General features: G+C 32.6%; 1 long non-coding RNA gene across 1 annotated transcript; it reads right to left on the bottom strand.

Annotated features, from left to right (window-relative positions):
• Positions 1-2,005: 2,005 nt before the first annotated feature.
• Positions 2,006-17,943, bottom strand: LOC116268839. Its single transcript, XR_004176014.1, has 3 exons — positions 16,285-17,943; positions 4,998-5,145; positions 2,006-4,891 (listed from the first exon to the last, which is right to left on the bottom strand). It is a non-coding gene; the product is annotated as an uncharacterized LOC116268839 (long non-coding RNA).
• Between the last annotated feature and the right edge of the window lie 289 nt (positions 17,944-18,232).

Here is an 18,232-nt window from a genome sequence, read left to right as displayed (position 1 = left end):
TAAAACTTTTATTCACTCTTGTTTTATTGGAGTGATTAAGTTTTTCTTACCACCACCACCACACTCCTTTCATCCCTCTAGTGATTTGAAAGTTATATATTCTAGTCTAAAGTGAAACAATCCCTTTAAAATCTTCCTTAATGAGGCAAGAGACTTAGACTTTTTTGAGCACCCCATAATTACTTATTCATATATAATATTTGTGCAACTATTTCAATTCACTTTGTTTTTATAACCAAGTATTAATATTAGTTTATAAAATTTACAATTTAGATTTACCCAAATATTTTCTAAATTAACTAACTTGTTCATATTGTTTCCATTACATAATTTCTTCCTAAAATATATTCATAAGAATTACCTAGAAATAAAAATGTGAGTAAAATTCAATCTCTACTAGTCTCAGAATATATTTATTTTGCTTTTTTAATATGATAATTTAATAGGCATAGAATTATATAGATTGGCTATATTATTTTCTTCAGTATATTTACTTCAATAATGAATTTTTAAATTATTAAAATATTTGTTGTCTGTTTTGTTTTATAATCTTTTATGTAAACAATGGACAAAAGTGAACAGAAACAAAAAATTCTGCTCGTACACTGCTTGCATTCTATGTGGGAGATAAATATTAAACAAATAAAGAAATAAACTCATTACATTGGGTTTGCTTGACTGCACCTGGAATATCAAACCTTTTGTACTCAAAAATGTGTTTCATTGGTGTATTTAAAAATTTTTAAAACAATCTGAGTAAACAAAATGTTTGTCTCTTCTTTCCTTTCGGGTAATCTCATTTTATATTCAGTCTTATAGTTATGTCTTTGACATCCATCATTACTTCAAATAATTCACTATCTTATTTTCTCTTTTATTTGAATTACACTTAAGTATCTGCTGGACCTCTTGCTTCTGGCTGCTCCAGATTTCTTGATATATTTTCTACTATTTTATTTATGTAGTTTCTGAGCTGTCATCTATTTAATGTACTTCTAGTTCACCAACCTTCTTTGGCTGGGTAAGGTCATCTGTTTACTTGTATTTTCATTTAAACTGATAATTTAAAAGCTGAAATATATTCTTTATTTCTATAGTTTTTGCTATTCTCTCTCCATTATTAATTTCATTTCATGTACTTTACTCAAATTGTATTTTTCTTTAATATTTTCATTCATTTTAATTATAATTAAAATGACTACATTTTATATAGTTAAAATGATTAAGGTATATTTTTAATTATCCTCATTTTACAACATCAAATTGTGCTTTTAATCTTTTTCTATTTTGTTCTATGTCAAAAGTTTCTCTATCCTAGTGAAATGTATATGTTTATATATGTGTGTTTGTAATTATACAACAATAAATTTATTTTAATGAGGCTTGATTTTTTTATCTGGGGAAGAAAAAAACTCAGGTTTTTGAGGAGTATTCCTCAAATAAGTATAGAATTTGCTTCTGTTGCCTTGGTGCAAAAGTAATTGCAATTTTTACCACTACTTTTAATGGCAAGCCCAAAATTACTTTTATACCAACCTAATAGAACTACTGCTGACCTAATCCTTTTATGATGTTAATTTTTGGCTTAGAAATTTCCAGAATTCCTAATTCAAATACAGATAATGAAGACCTCAAAATGTCTTAAGAATCGGGATAGTGGTTAAGCCTCACAGGAGAAGGAGGAAAATCTTTTCTTCATCCAGAACTTTCACATTTCCCTTTAACATCTACCTGAGATATTGGTTCATTTTCTAACTGAAGCCATAACACTTTGAAGGTAATAGATTTATACAGCATTATCCATTCTAACATCTTGGCTCATCTGTCTCTGAGTGGACATTAAAACCAAATGCCCAGATTAGTAAGATCGAAATTCTTCATCCCCACCCAGGAAGCTCCAGCATTAGTTTGTACTCTGATTTTTAGTATCTCCTTAATTGTAGCGTGTGCATTTTTTTTTATTCTATCTTCTTTTCTTAAAACATACACAAATTAAACAAAATATTTCTTTTTACATTTAAATAATTGGCTACATACACCCTAGTTTTATTTGTGTGTCCATTTGTTGGTTGGCTTATTTCATTATGGCTAAAAAATAAGCAACCATGGATTCACCCTGTGAACCTTGTGCATGTCTCCTGATGCACACATGTTAAAAAGCTCTGTGGGCTATGTACATAAGAGAATGATTGCTGGAATGAAGGCTATGTAAATGTTCAATTACATGTAATGCCAAACCTTTTTCAAAAGTGTTGTGAAAATATGAGCTTGTTTGTGTTTGTCTTTTATCTTTGGGATTTTCAGAATTTATATTTTTGGCCAATCAAAATGTATGGTCTTGGTTTGCATTTTCCTGATCAGAAATAAGTTTGAACATGTCTAATATACCTATATTTTTGGTTCCATATATTTTTGTTTCTAGTAGATGTATTTCAATTGTCCTCTGTTCATTATTTCATTAGTATTTTTCTCTTATTTTAATAATTTATAGGCGTTGCTTTTGCATTAATATTGAGCCTTTGTAAGATGTGCGTATTGCCAACATCTTTTCACAGTCTATAATTTTACTTTTCACTTCTTTTCAATTGTTTTATGAGGTACAAAAGCTTTTATGTTTAATAGTTAAATTTGTCAGTCCTTTATATCACGTAAAGTCAGGGAAGTGTTTGAAATAGCATTGACTGTCAAGATGCTTTTGAAAAAAATGAGATTTCAGGTAACTTACTAAATTTTTTTCATAATTTTCTTGATGATATATGGGAGAAAATATACACAATAGCTGTACCTTTTAAATCCCACTGTTAAAATAGTTTATTTTTTTTCCAAAGTGAGTTAATGATGAAGCATTTTCCTGTGTGGGCTTGAGGGCACAATCTGTCTTCATGGGAAGCTTCCTCAGAACCACCAATGTGAACCCCTGAAGGTGCCTCCTTTTAACAAACCCTACAGTTAGCCTCAATATTAGGCTTAGATTCCTGGATCAGTTCCAATTTGGAAAATACACACTGCTTACTAAAATGTCTGCTGCAGTTTGAATGCAATGCAGAGTATTTCTTCACTTTTCATAAAACCTTCAATATGATCTCAAATATATTAAAATATATTTTAATCTCCAGGGTCAATGATGATGTTCAGGGTTGTGTATTCTTTTTCATGACATAGTCAAAATAAAACTTTGCTGTTTCAAAAATACATACATAGTTTGAATACATTCTTATTTCATTTAACCTGTATGTATTTACTGTCAAAAAGTCTTTAGGTAATTTTCAGATAGGATAACTGAGGTACGTAGGTAGATAGATAATTGATTGATAGACAGATATACATATGTATGTATACACGTGTATATATATACACACACACACTAGTAAAAGCATTAATTTCAAATGATCAGTTCTGGATTAGCACAATTTCTATACTATATAACCTGAGTCTAAACTTTAGATTTATGCAGATTTATAGAGAGTTGAATATTCTAGAGCAACACAGAGAAAGATTGGAGATACCTCTTTCTAAGAGGTATCTTTCTAAATTTGTAATCTGACCTTAGTAGATCACCCATTAGAGCAAAAATCCAATATCAAAATGCATAAATGTTGTAAAGTACAATCCTACTAAGATTCTGTCCAGAAAATCAAAATCGTGGATTGAAAAATGTTATTTGGGCTAGCTTAACAACTGAATTGATTGACTGTATGACTAAATGTATTGAGATAAGAGAATGGCAGTCAAAACATGGACACAGATAAATATTTTATATTTTGAATTTCTCAAAAAATTTTAACTATACTATTACATTCATATACTGATTCCTTTTCAAATACACAAAGTGAAATTACCTATCCTTCACTCACTACATAACCTCACTTAGACACACGAAAAAAATCTATCTTTGATACTATACATTCTAAAAAGTAGCCCATTAGGAAAAAAGAAAAGAATCCCTGGCATAAATGGGACAACGTTGGTAAACTAGATAATTTTTTATTGGTTTGACTAGTGCTCAAAATCATTTTCTGAGTAGAAATAAGAAGAAGAATAGCCTATAACTGTTTCTTTGCTCTATCTAGAGCAAGTTTAAACAGGCCAAAATAATCTCGTCTATTTCTCTGGAACTATGTGAAGTTTCGATAAAACACAGGAGAGTAATTTTTATCAGGTGGCCCTATATTTGGCCAAAATGAAAAACCTGTTCCCAATCTTATTTCTGATGAACATATCAAAACGACTGTTGTATGCCTCATCTTTTTAAGAAAGCATATGTTAAACAGGGCAGGCAAAGATAAACTTTAAAAGGATTCACTTGTCCTAACAGCCCATCTGTTTCATACTCCCCGCAGAGCACGTCTCTTTTCTGGGGTCCCTTTCAGGTGCGCTCTTACCTTATGTAACACTCTCTTTATTGTAAGTTCATGCTGTGACCCTGTCAGAATTGCTACAGCAGGGGTGACCTCAGTAATGACCATCCACAGCCTGCCAAGCTAACTTGGTCAGTGTTAGCTGATTAAACTTTTAACAACATCCCCTGTGCGATAAAGGGCAAAATGACAACTTTGCCCATCGTCAAGGTGTCTGTATAATAAACTAATTAGTAAACCACACAGTCTGTGGAGCTTTTAATGAGTGCTATCGGCTGGCCTCTGTAATAAAAACCCAGTCTGCCCCCTTTTGGGATTCAATTAAGGCACAGACTGTCATATGCTCGGTCTAGCTGATCAATGAATCCATTCCGACCTTTGTCGGAGCTGTTTGCAAGGTCAGTGGCAGTAGTGAAGAAAGCCAGCTTGGTAAAGGAGATATACCCAACAGCGGCCGACAGGCTCCAAGTCCAGTTGTTAATATCCTTGTGGTCATTTGACATCAGCAGAAGTTTCTCTCATTCAAAGGTTAGCTGAAAGAGAAGACGGCAATGAAAAAAATATATATTGGTATTTTTTCACAGAAAGGTCCTTCTGTTATTAAAAAATGATCATTAGTCTGTTAACATCTAGTTTTACCTTGCGGTATCTTCCTTTTCTTCACCCGGTGGAATAGATGATCCAAGTTTTGTTCTTCCAAATATAACTTATTGATTTAATTCTTTTCCAGAAGTGAAAACAAATGTAACCTTTATGAAATGTAGTTCTGTTTTTATGATTCAGGATGCTGAGGTTTTTACAACGGAATTAAATGAGAAAACATGATGTTTCTTATTAAAAGTCTATGAAGTCAGGAAAGTTTTATTATAATTAAATGTTTTTAGTACTCTATAATTTTGGATATTGCAGGATTCTTCGCGTCTACATCTCAAACCTTTTTTTTTTTTTTTACTAATTTGAAAATCCCCATATTTATCTCTACACAAAAATCTTCAAAAATAAAGTCATTTTAAAGATATTTGATAGTTTGACTGAATATTTTTCTATTTTGATAAGTTACATAAGGAGAAAATAATTGTAAATTCTGTGGGTTGTAGCATTCCCAGACTTAATATTTATGGATTTTAGAGTGATCCTAAATATCCATGAGAATTAGCAATCTATAATTTTATTTATACCTAGGATTGAAATGCTTTACTGTCAAACTGTGAGATGCAAAATTTCAGAGCTGGAGAGTGAACCTAGCTGACTGCTCAGCAGCCACAACCTAAAGTACCACTGTTGTTGTTGTATATGCAATGAAATTTGAGAAGTCCTATAGGATATTGCTATTTATACTTAATATAAGGTAAAATATATTATAAATGTAATTTAAGATTTCAGGAATTTATATATAAAAGTGTATGTATATCAAGATTCTACAGTTTACTTTTTTTTTTTTTTACAAAATGAGCATTTATGTTCAAATTGTGTGGCAATGACATTCAAATTGAAACATTTTAAAGTTCAAACATTTCAATAAACATGTTTGCATAAAATGAAGAGTCTAATTAAAATTGAATGATCTGCACCTTTGTTTGAGTAACATTGGTATGATTTTTAAGCATTATAAATGAAGATACCATGAAGTCTAGGAATTCTAACTATTAAAGGTTTATCGTAAGGGAATAGTTATACAGCTATAGAATAGGCAATTAGTAAAATATCCACTGCAGAGTTCATTTTAGTAGGAAACAATAGTGTAAAAACTAAATACCCAACCATAGGAGACTACATATTAAAAATGGTAAGTATGTACACTTAGCGAAATATTGTGCAGCCCTTAGAAATGATGATTCAGGGCCTTTAGTCATAGTCATAGAAAAAGATCCATGCATTTGTCAGTGAAGTGACCAGTGTGAAAAGCAATATGCTTACATTTTTATTATGCCTATTTCATAGTATATATTAAATACATATAAATAAAATATATGTACATGTATATTAGTATATCAAGTACACATGTGTACATGAATATATCTGGAAATATACATGCATAGGTATGTCTATATATATGTATGCACCATGTACATATATAGACAAATCAATAAAAATACATGTATATACATACTCATAAGGGTACGTTCCATTTTTTACATTCAATATTTTCTGATTTCTTCTAATTACTTTTAATAATGTTTTTATGAGGAAAATTTATTATTTAATATTTGCATATTTTGAGAACAGGTCTTGCTGTATTGCCCAGGCTGGAGTGCAGTAGCATGATCACTGCAACCTTGACGTCCCGGGCTCAAATGATCCTCCCACCTCAGCTTCACGAGTAGCTGGGACTAGAGACACATGTCGCCATGCCTGGCTAATTTTTTTTAATGATTTTAGAGGCAGGGTCTCCCTATGTTGCTTAAGCTGGTCTGAAACTCCTAGGTCCAAGTGATCCTCCTGCCTCGGCCTCCCAAAATGCTGGGATTACAGGCATGAGCCACTAAGCACAGCTGTCATCAGGAAATTTTAAAAAACATGCATTCTGAAAAAATTTACTCAATTTAAAATGAAATTGCGTATCAATTAAAAAATTAAAATAATTTTAAAAATAAATATAAAATATGAAATTAAATATCTGCAATGCATTTTTAAATTATAAATTATATTACAAATAAATATATTTTCCACATTTTTTCCATAATACTGTTTATTTGGTAGTATTTTCATATAAAATTTATCTAGAAATATATATATTTAAACTCAAAGTTTAGCTTGAGATTCAACATATATTTAGATGAAAATTTTATATATTACAGACTTAACTAAATCACTCAATCATAGAAGAGTAGACTTTCATAACTGGAATGAATTGCCTAGAAAACTGCCACCATTTTATTTAATCTCTTTGGAAGTGGAGTCCAGAGAGACAATGTTATTTCATTGAGATTATACTCAAGCACATTAGAAGCCAAAGGAAAAGTCTTGTGGCTTAGTGAGTTTAGGGTTGGGGGATGATGATCTAAAAGGAAGATATAATCGAAAAAAATTCTTGATTTTTGAATTAGACATTTTTAATTTATCTTTTACTAGGATCAACCCTATCTCTTAAACATAACCTCATACCCTCACACAACATATATATAAACACACACACACAGATACCAAGTGAGAATTAACTAAACAAATTAGTGTTTTTGTGATAACTCAGATCATAGACATATATCTGAAAGGACATATCATCTCAATTTTCCACAGAGCTTAAGTTCAAAAAATGTTATCAGTGCAATTCTAAGGCATAAGAAGGAATGGTCTGTGCCTTATGAATCATTAATTTTTTTCAGTGAGAATGTTGAGTTTTTCATAAGTACAGATGCTGCATATCTGGTTTGATCATCTTACTCATGTGACAAATAGACATCAGGTTTCTTCATCATAGATGCTTTTTAAATATTTGTTTTAAAAACTGTAGTTGGTCAGTTTGGGTTTAAATAAGTTGATATTGGGGGTAGGGGTAGGCAAAGGTTAGGGGGATAATGAGGAGAAAACACTTCCCATGTTCCCCAAACTAAATGTATTACATAACTTGGCATCAAATCGTGTGTTTATTGTCTTTTTCCAGGTTGCCAAATTTCTGACTTAATTGGACTAGTCCTGCAAAATTATGTCTTTGGAATCTATGACTTTATATCGAAGTTAAGTTGCAGCATAAAGAAAAAAAGAACACAAGGTTTGCTAATTCAAGGATGTCTTAATGTTTTAAATCTACCAATATACTATTCAAGTAATTTGATTTCAATTGGGTAAGAAATTATATTTATACAAACTATTTAAATTAAATATTCATGCTCAACATATTGAACATTTTCATAAATACAAAATATAAACGTCCTGTGATTGCTCATGACAAAGTGACCTTTGGTGCCTTCACAGATACAATTTCCTTTGTGTTTGATATTATCATATTTCTACTCATACTACAAAGCACCTAACACAGTAAAGGTATGTTATAATTAAAGTAATAATAATGATAAATACCTGATTTTTGTTGGAATACTGATTTTTATTGGAATACTCATGACAGACATTACTAACACTGGAAGTATATTAATCCACAGAAATTTCTAAGCTTTATATTGTAAAATCAGTCCAGCTCCACTTCTTACGAGATATAGAAGGTAAAGGGAAATAATTAACTCTGTTCGCCAGATACTACATGAGACATTTTATAGCTATTGTGTCATTTAGGTCTTACAGCAATATTGTGAAATAAGTACTTATCATTATTTTTAATTAGAAGATAAAACTAAGATTTGCTCAATTATTAAATACTAGACTTAATTGATAATATTATTTTATAATTAAATGTGCCCTTTCAGATTTGCCAATATAATCAAGTATTCCCTGTAATTACTATATTAATTTTTCTATGTATATTTATTTAACTCCAACATGCAAAGTACTTAGAAGTTAACATTCTCTTCTAATAAGAAAAAGCTGGATGAACTCAAACCCAGTAACTTTTATTTGACCTACCAGAAAACCGAAATTGCAGGGCAAAATAACACCCTGAAATCTGGAGAGACAGATGCATCTACAGAAATGTAACAATTGATATCTACTAACTTAGAGGAAAAGCCACTGATAAATGAGGGCACTTAAATGAACTAATATGGCACTTTAGACTTGGAGGAATTGCTGGAGGCTGTGGACTAGCATGAAAATGAGAAGCTTCTGGAGGATACAGTCTTAGATTCCCTTACTTACATGGGTTTTCCTTTCAGGGACCCTACTTGGCTCTGACAGTGGGGGAAGAAAGTAACTACTGTCAAACTCTCCCAGACCCCCTTCTCCATTAAAAAAAAAAAAAAAAAAGGTTACCCTCCAGAGAAACATACTTTGCCAAAGTTCAATTCTCAAGCCTTTTCCTAGCAAAAGAAAGAAATTCGCTCCCACTCAAGCCCTCTTCAGCTTTCTTGTCTCTTCTAAGGGGGGAAAATAACATAGTCAACCAGATTCTGAAATTCCAGTGAATGCATTGCAAACTCTGTAGCAAAAGAAGAAAGGAGAGAATGGGTGGAAAGCGGTGCATTGCTGGGAAAAGGGGGAGAAGGCCATGCCACTGGAGAAACAATTGTGACCATCTCAAGCCAGAGACACAGACCTATTAAAAGGCTGAGAGTCAATCATTAGACTATAGAATGTTCCCTCACCCTGCACCCTACCACCAACATCAGCAGGGCTCCAGTATAAAAGCAACACATTACATTTAGAAAAGCTACACTTCCTGATGGGTCCAAAAGGCTAAATATCAAGCATTGAGAAAAACACAAGGGCACTAGAGGAATTGGAAGCCGTACCTATAGTTACAACAATCATTAAAGATAGTCCTCTCCTTAGCCAGATCAATACAAATTCTCTCACCAAAGGCCTTTTTTACCTCAGTTCCTTTTACTCATTACAACATTTGGCTTTCTACAAAAAGTTACAAAGCATGCCAAAAGGCAAGAAAAAACACTTTTAAGAGAAAATGTCATCACCACAAGAAGACTCAAATATGATACATATGTTGAAATTATCAGGTAGGAAATTTAAAATAACTACATGTTAAGAGTGATAATACAAAAATAAACCATTGCATTGCATAATGCAAGCAGAGAGAGAAAATTTTAAGAATCAAAAGTATATACTACAAATCAAAAATACAGTAACAGAAATGAATGTTTTTTGTGTGTTCATCAATAGACTTAACACAACTGAGAAAAGAAGGGGAAAAGAACCATTGAACTTAAAAATAAGTAGACACTTTCTAATCTTAAAGGCAGAGTTAAAAGGATGAAATATCAGAACAGAACATACAAGAACTGTAGAAAAACATCAAAAGGTATAACTATGTGTTATTGGAATACCAGAAGAAAACGAAAAAAGACAACATGGCAGAATGAATATTTGAAGTCATAATGGCCAAGTCTATTCAAAATTAATAATCTCCAGTAAACCAAAGATCCAGGAAGCTCAAAGAACATCACTCAAGGTAAGAACCAAACTACCCAAAGCAAACAAAATACTGACATGCTTAGGCATATCATATTCATACTGTAGAATACAAAATACAAAGAGAAAATGTTGAAGGAAGACAGAAGGGGAATAAAACCACTTGAACTATGGAAGAACAAGGATAACAACTGTAATGGTCTCTTTATTATAAAGCACACAATCAAAAATAGAATGGAGCAAAATATTAAAAAAATTTTAAAAATGATTAATTTAGAATTCTATATTCAGAAAAACTATTGTGCAAAATGTAGGAGAAATAAATATTTGGGCAAACAAAAACTAAGAGAATTTGCTATCAGCTGATGTTCCTTGCAGAGAAATTTTTTTACAAGTTCTTCAGGCTGAAGGAAAATGACATAGGACAGAGACATGACTATGCATAAAGAAACAGCTTTTAAGAGGACTTATGTGGAGGTAAATCATATATTTATATATATTTACTTTTCTTATCATTAACTAATCTAAATGATAGCATTTTGAAGTAATAATAGTAAAGTGTTGGGTGGTTATAGAATAAGTTATGTGAAATGAATGACAGCAATGTCATAAATGATGGAAGAATGGAGAATACTCTGAGATGCTTACACTACATGACTACATGTGAAGTGGTATAGTGTTATTTGAAAGAGAACTAAGATTAGCAAATTATATACAGAACACATATATTTATATATTATAAAATGTATATATATTATATATTATAAATTATAATTTTGTAAGGATGTATAAATGCCATGTTAACAGAACAGATGAAATTAAGTAATATAAACTGTTCAATTAAAACCACAAAAGACAGAAAATGAGTAGAAAACAAGGACAAAAGAACAAACATCATAGAAAACAGTTAAGAACATGTCACATGTAAGTTTAAATATATGAGTAACTATTACTAATGTGAATGGTCTAAAAACAGCAAGGAAGGGAAGATACTGTCAGATTGGATAAAACAAGACCCAATTATATGTTGTCTATAAAAACCTACTTTAGGCCGGGCACGGTGGCTCACACCTGTAATCTCAGCTTTATGGAAGGCAGAGGTGGATCACCTGAGGTCAGGAGTTCAAGAGCAGCCTGGCCAACATGGTGAAACCCCATCTTTACTAAAAACACAAAAATTAGCCAGGCATGTGTGGTGGCGGGTGCCTATAATCTCAGCCACTTGGGAGGCTGAGACAGGAGAATTGCTGGAACCTGGGAGGCAGAGGTTGCAGCAAGCCAAGATCATGCCATTGCACTCCAGCCCATGCCAACTACAGTGAGATTCCATCTCAAAAAACAAAACAAAAGAAAAAACCTACCTTAAATGCAACCACAGGTAAGTTAAAAAGAAAGGAGAAATATATACCATGTTAATTCTAATCAAAAGAAAGCAAGTCTGGTTGCATTTATTTCAGACAAAGCCGACTTTAGAATAAGAAAGATTACTGAGGACAAAGAGGGTCATTACTTAATCATTAAGAGATTAATTTTCCAAGACACCACAACCTAAATGTGTATGCGCCTACTGGAGGGTTCTTCAGAGAAATAGAACCAATAGAATAGATAGATGATTGATAGATAGATAGATAGATAGACAGACAGACAGACAGATAGATGGGAGGGGATTTACTATGAGGATTTGTTCATAGGATTATGGAGGCTGAGAAGTCCCATGATAGACCATCTGTAAGCTGGACAAACAGAAAAGCCAGTAGCATGTGGCTCATCCAATTCCAAAGATTCCAGAAGGAGGGAAACTGATTTTATTAACTCTCAGTTTGAGGCCAAAGACCTGAGAACCTGGAGGTTCACTAGTGCAAGTCCTAGAGTCCAAAGGCAGGAGAACCTGGGGTTCTGATGTCCAAGGACAGGAAAGAAGGGTATTCCAGGTCCAGAAAAAAAAGAGAGTAAATTTGCCCTTCCTTTGCCTTTTCATTCTGTGTGCTCAGCGGCTTCATGGTGTTGATTCACATTGGGTGTGGGCAGATCTTCGTTGTTCAGTCTATTGATTCAAAAAAAAATCTCTTCCAGAAACACCCAGACATACTCAGATATAATGTTTTATGACATGAGCTCTCAAGGTATCCCTTAATCCAGTCAAATTGACACCTAAACTTAATCATCACTGCACCTAAGGAAAAGAGGCAACACTGATAGAACTGAAAGAGTAAATAATCAAATACATTATCATTGTTGGGGACTTAACACCTCTCTGTCAGTAACTGATAGATCAGACAGGCAGAGATCAGTAAGAATACAGATGACCTTAACAGCCTTCTCAATCACCTTAGCCTAATTAACATTTATACAATATTACATTTAACGAGAGCACCAAACATAATCTTCTCAGGTTCACATGGAACATGAATTAAGATAGATCCTATTCTGGGGCATAAAGCACACTTGCACAAATTTTTAAAAATATACAAAATATATTTTGAAACCACAATGGAATTAAACTACAATTCAATTAACTAAAAAAAGCAGAACAATCTCCAAATATTTAGAAATTAAGCAATATACTGCCAAATAATTCACAGCACAAAGAAGAAACCTCAAAAGAAATTTTGATATATCTTTGTGAATTGAATTAAAATGAAAAGACCATTCCTCAAAACATTAGGGATCTAGCAAAAGCAGACTTAAAAAGAATTTATAAGACTATATTTATTTAAAAGCTGAAAGAATATAAAAATAAATAAGCTTCCAGAAAAGAAATTATAAAGCCAATAAATAATGCAAGGGCAATATACTAAATTCCTTTCCTATATAACATCAATTAACAATTTCACTTTGAAATTTCAAAAAAACCCCACCATTTATAGTAACAACCTTCCCCCACCCCAGTCCCACAAAATAAGTACATGAGTGTGTAAATCTGACAAAATGTGGATAGAAACAATATGTTGAAAGTACGAAACAATATAAGAAAATCCAAGAACATCTAAATAATTGGAGAGGTATTCTATTAATATGTCAATTCCTTCCACCTGTGTCTATGAACGTAATGCATTCCCAATAAAACCCCAGTAAGATATTTTTAAGATATCAAAACATTAATTTAAAAATGTATATGGAAAGGCAAAGAACCTGGGGTAGCCAACACAATAATAATGAATAACAGAGTTGGAGAACTCACATTATCTATTTTTAATATTTACCATAAAACTATGGTAAATAAGAGATTGTGTACTAGCAAAAGAATAAATACATAGATTAATGAAATAGAATTGAGAGCATAGATAAACTGACACAAATGTAATGAACTAACTTTTAATAAAGTTACTAAGGCAATTACATGGAGAATAGCTAGTCTTTTCAAAAGATGGTGCTGGAAAAATTGGATGTCAATATGCAACAATAAGAAAAAAACTCAGAACCTACATACAGACCTTACATCTTACACAAATTTAAAAACAATAGATCATAGACACAGATGTAAAATGCAAAATTATAAAATTTCTAGAAGAAAACATAGGAGAACATTTAGGAGACTGTGGGTTTGCTGCCAAGTTTTTGATACAATATCAAACGCATGTTTCATGAATAAAAACATTTGCAAATTGAATTTTAAAATTAATTTTTTTGTTGTATTAAAGGTGTTGTGAAAAGAATGAAAACACTAGCCACAGACTGAGAGAAAAATCTCTGCAAAATACAAATCTGATAAAGGACTTATTTCCAAAATATATAAAGTTGTTTCTTAATGTTATTAAGAAAACAAAAGCACAGTTAAAAATGGCCAAAAGATCTAAACATCTGCCTCACCAAAGAAGATATACAGATGGCAAATAAGCATTAGACAAGATGATCAAATCATTTGTCATTGGGAAAAGGTGTAAATTGAAATACAAAATTAGATATTACAGCACATCTAATAGCATGGTTAAAGTCTAAAACTGTGACAAAGCAAAAGCTGACAAAATGTAGAACAACTGGAACTTTCATTTCTGATAGGAACTTTATTGCTGCTGGTAATGAAAAATGGTATAGCTATTTTGAAGACAATTTGGTAGCATCTTATAATACTAAACAATGTCTTATCTTATGATCCAGTACTCATGCTCCTAGGTATTTACTCAAATGAGTTGAAAACTTATGTGTATTCCAGATCTACATATTAATGTTTATAGCACCATTATTCATAATAGACTCAAACTGGAAGTGACCAAGGTGTCTTTCAATAGGTGAATGGATAAATAAGTGAATAGGTAAACTGTGGAATATACATACACTGGAATACTGTTTAGCAATAATAAAAAATGGACTATCAAGCAAAGCAAAAACAAGGATGAAATTTTGGCAAAGGCAAAAATATAGAGAAAGTAAACAGATTAATGGTTGCCAGAAATTTGGAGAGAGTTAAATAGGTGAAGCACAGAAAATTGTTATGTCATTGAAACTATTTGTATGTGACTGTAATGGTATAGTCATCACACAATGTACTTGTCAAAACCTACACCTTCACAGAACAACATGTGAGCCTTACTGTATGCAGATTTTTAAAACTCACTTAGAAGGTCAGGGATACCGGGATAGAATGCAGGCTGTGATAAAAGAATCCAATCTAACAAGTGCATGAAACAACATCAGTGAAAAGAGTTGGGTGAAAGTAACCTTGGAAATGAGTGGAGTCTAAAACTAAAGGCAAAGGAAACTGGACATAAGCACTTTAGCTGATAAAGTTGCTTCCCACAGGAGTATAGGATAACAATTCTAAAACATACATAAACACATATAACACAATTTAATAAATGGTAAATAATGGAACCCAACTTATCACTGTTATAGTGGTAGGTTACTGACAAGAACCTGTTGACTAGAGTTGGAGACATCAATATAAAGTCATATTTATCTTAATGAGTATATATAAATAAGCAGAACACATGTACTGGTATTTATGAAAATGTAAACATGGATTAGTGTACACACATATATTACACTCTTCTGTCAACAGAGAAGTATAGTAGCAATGACACCATGGCAGCAATGGGTACAGCTAGTTCCCAGGTTTGAGATTCTAATATCATTTTCCAATAAAAATAACAAGGGTTTTTTTTGTTTTTTTGTTTTTTTTTGTTTTTTTTTTTTGAGACGAAGTCCCACTCTTGTCCCCCAGACTGGAGTGCAATGGCACCATCTCGGCTCACTGCAACCTCTGCCTCTCGGCTTCAAGCGATTCTCCTGCCTCAGCCTCCCATGTAGCTGGGATTACCAGTGTAAGCCACTGCGCCCGGCCAACAAGGGCTCTTTAGAGAAGTGGCTAGATTCTAAGATATGAGCAAGTAATATGCAAGATGAGCCTAGAATGTCTTCTAGTGCCAAAAAGCAAGGAAGTATGTGCTATAAAAAGACAACAAACAAGCACCAATGGGAATATGTCAAAAGGACAAAAGACTCAAAGAATCCCCAATAGCCAAAGATGGAACCATAGGAGCAACAAATACAATGCCATTGAATTATCACACAAAATATAAAATATCTATAAATCTATACTGATATAAATAAATAGATAGACAGATAAATAAATGGAGAATAGGCAAATAACCCATCAAGATGAATTGCAAAAACTTTATGTGGATAATCCACTGTCACGGAGACTGAGAATAAATTCCCTGTCTTTAAGTATAGGCTGCACATTACTACTTCTGAAGAATACATTAAAAACAAGGAGAGGGAGTATAATATGTCACAGTGGAGAAAACAGAAAAATTTGACCTTACAAAGATGATTAAGGGTAACACCAACCATGGTAGATTTTGTTGCTATAATGCACCCCTGATGTGATGTGAGGTGATATGATGAGAATGACAAATTAGCTCTTTGGTTTTTCCCTTAGAATCTATAAGTCCAGTCTAGTCATAAGGAAAGTATCAGCTAAATACCAACTGAGGGACATTCTACAACATACCTGACCAATAATCCTCAGAACCGTCAAAGTCATTAAAACAAGTTAAATCTGAGAAAGTCACAGCAGAAGGTGCTTAAGGGGAAGTCACAACTAAATGTATCCTGGATAATATCCTGGAGGGGAAAAGGGAAAATCTGTAAAAATTAAAGACATCTTAATAAATTGTAAACTTTATTTTATAGCAATGTTTCAATATTGGTTTATTAACTGGAACAAATAGTCCACAGAAAGGTGAAATGTCAGTAATGTAGGGAACTGAGTGTGGAATACATGAAACCTGCCTGCCGTATTTTCACAATGTTTCTGTAAATCTAAAACCATTCTAGAATAAAATTAAAATTTAAATAAAAGTCTAAAAAAAAATCCATGGTAGCTAGACATGCAGGAAGGGAATTCCGAGAGATTAGACAATGACCATATCATGGAGTATTATGAAGGCCATGTTATCACAGAGATATTGTGTACTCTGTTGATTGGAAGCCTTGGTGATGTTATGATTTTATTTCCATTTTAAAAAGACAACACAGGATCTCATGTGGCATACAGATTACTGGATGAAAAAAACTGAAAGTCAACAAACAAAGAACTATTTGAAAGCTACTAAAAGAGTTCCGAAGAGAAACACTGGTGGTCTTGATAAGTAGAACTGACGGGAGATGAAAGACCTGTGGAATATGAGACAGGGTTCATGGGACAAGCTAACGATTTTTGTTCTGTGCACACTGGTGTAATAATGGTAGCATTTTCTACTATAGAGACGTTGAAGAAAAATCCTGTTTGAATGTGGGGTTGCCAATTAAATATCACAGCAATTCTGTTAGTTTCACATCATAGCACCCATTTTTCTTACACACAGAGGAAAGGTGGCTGAGAGACACTGAAATTCACCAAAATTTTATACCTAAAAGCATTACAGCTGAGACATCATCTCATATGAGTCCAAAACATCTGATCTTTGCATATTTCACATTGTTTACTCTCTGGCATTGGGGAGAATAAATTTCTTTCTCTGTCTCTACGATTTTCAAGGTAAAGTCTCTGTGGCTATTGGCCTACTAGCCTTTCAAAAACATGTGTGAAAACTTTCCAAATGAGAGGAATTCAGTAATATTATCTCAAAATCTACTTTCACCTTTTGGTTTCCTTGAGAATGCAAGGCAAAGGGGCTTAACTTTACTTCTAGCAAAGGAGGGAGAAATTTTCACCATCTTCTGGTAATAAAATAATATACAGGTTGGTATATGTCATTTGATTCAAAATCTAGGGCTGCATTAGCACTTCTGTGGGCCCTACTCACTTTTGACTTTGTATGCCCCTTCTATTAAAAGCATATTCGAAATTATATTTTACACTACAGTTGCAATAATAATAATATATTAATGTTATACCGTAACATTTTCTTTGATGATCTACAGTACCTATAATGCCTAATAGGTAAGTCAACCGGGTTCATATCTCTGTGAAGAAGGTTCCTACAGTGTTAAGGTGATGAACAATAGAAGATATAGCTTACCCCAAATCACAGGTTCTAGAGTTTTCCAAATGAGAATTATTTCAATTCATGATGATGGTCTATAAAATCAATAACTCATTACAGATTACTAAAGCATATCCTCTGGCCCCCAAACTTTTACTAATATAGTTTTTTTTTTTTTTTTTTCCAATGAGGGATGCAATTCTTTTGAACACCAGTAACAGTTTTTTTAGATTAAGCCAGCACGTTTTCTTTCCTTAGATGGTTTGTGACATTTATATTCATTTGGAAACCCTGATTTTACTCAACTTATTAATGCTGTTGTTCGTATTTTATTATATTTTTCTCATCTCATTGTTAAAAGGAACAGGACTTTAAAAAAATTTGTGTGTATGTGTGCATTTCTTGCCCAGATATTATGGGCAAGAACTGCTTTCTCAAGTTTTAACTTACATAGTGCATCTGGGACACATT

Source organism: Papio anubis, chromosome 9 (genome assembly GCF_008728515.1).
Source record: "Papio anubis isolate 15944 chromosome 9, Panubis1.0, whole genome shotgun sequence".
Classification (NCBI taxonomy): domain Eukaryota; kingdom Metazoa; phylum Chordata; class Mammalia; order Primates; family Cercopithecidae; genus Papio; species Papio anubis.
The sequence above is the reverse complement of the archived record's forward strand: the minus strand, read 5'-3'. Positions and strand labels throughout refer to the sequence as shown.